General features: G+C 35.9%; 1 long non-coding RNA gene across 2 annotated transcripts; it reads left to right on the top strand.

Moving 5' to 3' along the window:
• Positions 1–513: 513 nt before the first annotated feature.
• Positions 514–2683, top strand: LOC137008236 (uncharacterized). 2 transcript variants are annotated; one of them, XR_010892779.1, is made up of 5 exons: positions 514–1550; positions 1935–1992; positions 2090–2168; positions 2379–2431; positions 2558–2668. It is a non-coding gene; the product is annotated as an uncharacterized lncRNA (long non-coding RNA). The 2 variants fall into 2 exon arrangements; XR_010892777.1 differs by having other exon boundaries at positions 2379–2683.
• The last annotated feature ends 753 nt before the right edge of the window (positions 2684–3436 follow it).

Below are 3436 nucleotides of genomic sequence, written 5' to 3'. Positions count from 1 at the left end.
AAAAGATTGGTCATTTTCTAAAAAAAATCAAATGTATATGCTTTTTATAAACAAATGATCTCCTTCAAGTGGTTCCGGCAAGAAAAACCGCACTTCCGTATTCTTCAAAAAGCTTATGCTGTATGTCCTACGCCTTCCCTATTCTACTTACGGAAAAAACGAAATGGTGCTGCATTCGTTCCATAAGTTGAATAGGGAAGGCGAAGGACGTATAGGGTATGCTGTTTGAAGAATACGGAAGTGGCAGAACCACTTGAAGGAGATCATTTGTTTATATAAAAGCATATACATTTTAAAAACAAATTAGAAAATGACCGATCGTTTCGCTAGATAAGACCCTTATTCCTCATCTGGTATCATTTAAAGCTCTTTGAAGCTGCACTGAAACTGTAATTTTGACCTTCAACCATTTGGGGTCCAGTGAAGTCCACTATAAGGAGAATAATCCTGGAATGTTTTCATCAAAAACCTTCATGTCTTTTCAACTGAAGAAAAGAAATACATGAACATCTTGGATGACATGGAGGAGAGTAAATTATCAGGAAAATTTAAATGGAAAGTGAACTAATACTGTAAGGTGTGATTTCTCCTTAACTAAGGGAATGACTTAAGGGTGTTGTATAATACCTGTTTTCTTAGGTAAAAGAAACCGTTAAGTGTTTCACGACAGCAATCCAGGTTTTGCCATTATAAAATTCTGCTGTTGCCATGGACACGTTATTTGTTAATACTAAAATTGGGATTTCTGCCGTCATTCACTCACACTCATGTCATTGCAAACCCATAAGACATTCATTCATCTTTGGATAACAAATAAAGATATTTTTAATATTCTCTCATCATTTATGTCCATTCATTGAAAGACTGAATAAGGCTGTTTTGGAAGCTTGAATGTGCGCGCAAACACAAGAACCAATGAGATTTGTTCTTGCACGTGATGCACACATTTCCGCATCCGTTGACCATAAGAGATATAAATACGTATGTAATTCCATCAATGTTTATGTGAATAAACACCTAAATTACAATTTGTTCATCATATAAAGCAGTCGATCGTGTCTTGTTAGAATACTTGGATTGAACCTGCTCACTCCTTGTAACACTTGGGGAAAAAGGTGAAGTTTTCCAAACCTTATGTTATACTTAGGGAAATGACAGTTAAGGGGCTTTATGCAACACATCGTTTTTAAAAGGATTACTTAAGGGATATTCTTAGGGTTTATGATGTTTCGCCTAAAGAAACCCTTAAGTAACACTTAAGGGTGTTGCAGAAAATAACCGTTAAGTTTAAGGGAAACATAAGGGCGATCTTATGGGAAAATTACACTTAAGGTGCTTTATGCAACCGGGCACTGGTATTTTGTAACAATGGCTGAGCACACCTTGTTGAATTGTTCGCTTGTTGGAGACCTGGAAATATAGAGAACTGTTTTTACTCTCCACCATTCTCTAAAATTACACACTTGCTTAATAATATATTTCTTTTGTTTTTTTAGATGGACAATCTGTCTGACCAAGATGTGTATCAAAAGAGGTCAAGGGCAGTTGGGGTAAGTGTCCCAGACAGAATCAACTTAAGTTTTTTAAGAATAGCAGACATATTTTTGTGGGTAGATTTATTCAGGAGAAGATGATTACAGCATTGGGATCCACTTGGATAAAATGAAAACCAAATGCTTGGAGATCACCAAATCCTTTTAGAGGACTAAATGACACGGACAAAGAGTGAGAGGACAGACTATATGAAACATCACTCCACAAAGGAAATATTATCATTATATCCAGCCCTTAATGTCCCCTCAGGTTGTGAGTAAAATTGTGTTTCAAATTGTGACTTAAAAGCAAATAATAATGGAAATTATGTATCATTTAATACGTTTATATTGAATACATACATGTTATACTGAATATAACATTATTCTCTTCTTGTTTAGGAACCACGTACACCCAACCCTGTGCTGTATATACTGTAAATGGTGCCTTGTGTAACAGGTATACAAAGTATACTAGTAAATATTGTTATAATTCACACAAAATTGTTCATATACGTTTTATGATACCTGATCTAAAGGTGCGCTTCTCCTTTAAGTGATGCGAGGTCACAGTATGACCTAATTTCCTGTCCTGTCTCCTCCTCTTCCCTTTTGAAATGTGATTCGATGGAAGAGGTAGGTTTCTTTTGTCATCCTGTTAATTTTATTTAATCCTAATGTTAATTATATCTTTTATATCTTTATTTCAACCCAATATGTATATGTAAAGTACTGTTTTATCTATCATTGGGATTATTTTTGATATTTTACATTCTTTGAGATATATTTCTGTCTTTATGTGAGACCAGCACATGGTAATGGAGGCGCACCATATTTGTTTTATAGAGTGTTATAAGGGCCACTCGATCTGAGGCTGCTTATTTGTCTCTGTTAAACAGGTATGTTTTCTATATTATTTTCCTTATGTTCATGTTTTCTTCCGCCCTTTTGAAATGTGATTCGATGGAAGAGAGTGTTATAAGGGCCACTCAGTCTGAGGCTGCTTATTTTTCTCTTTTACTCAGTAAAAAGATCCAGTGAATCGACTGCTTGCTGTCCCGTGTCTGTTTCTGCATCCACACAACGTAACAACGCAGACCAAGTTTTAATACCCGGTGTCGCTGGCCGCACATCACGCTGGGCATAAGCGAGCCGCACAGGTTACACTTGGATGCAGTCTGTTTTAGAAATAATGATGCAAGGGGAGAAGGTCTGTGAAGTAGACGATATGACCAGGTCATATGACCATGTTATTCTAATGACAATGTACTTCATCTTCAACCTTGAATATGCTTCAAAGCCGAGAAACACTCTAACATTATTTGAAAAATAAAAAATGTCCTGTTTAATGTCCTGTTCAAACATTATCTTAAAAATTATATATAAATGAAAAAATTTAATAATATAGAAATGATAGATATTCAGCTACATTCTGTTAAAAGTTGATGGAAATGTATAGATTAATGAATGAATTAATTTATTTATTTGATTGTTTATTTATTTGAATTATAAAAAACAATATTCCTTTTTTCTCTGTCCATTGGTGCCTGTGCTCACATTTTATATTTATGTATTAAACATTTTATAGACAATCATTGTGTTCTGTATTCAGTGTTTTGAAATGGGATTAAGATATAGTTATACAAGTTCCCATTCAGTCGGTCACCGTTTTCGAGCGTACGTCGGACAGACCGACGAATAAGGAATCTCGCTAGAGAGGCCAATCTACTTCGAGTGTAACTAAACGAGCCAATGCCGCCATTGGCATGCAATCATCTGCATCAGCTGCTCGCCTCGCAGCGTCGGGTATATAATGAGCAGCAGGTGCTGCTTGCATCTTCCAGCTTTTAAACGCTCGGAGCCAAACCTTCTATGAAGACAGCTACTGAAAACGAGTGTGGTGA

The sequence above is a fragment of the Chanodichthys erythropterus genome, chromosome 3 (genome assembly GCF_024489055.1).
Source record: "Chanodichthys erythropterus isolate Z2021 chromosome 3, ASM2448905v1, whole genome shotgun sequence".
Taxonomy (NCBI): domain Eukaryota; kingdom Metazoa; phylum Chordata; class Actinopteri; order Cypriniformes; family Xenocyprididae; genus Chanodichthys; species Chanodichthys erythropterus.
The sequence above is the reverse complement of the archived record's forward strand: the minus strand, read 5'-3'. Positions and strand labels throughout refer to the sequence as shown.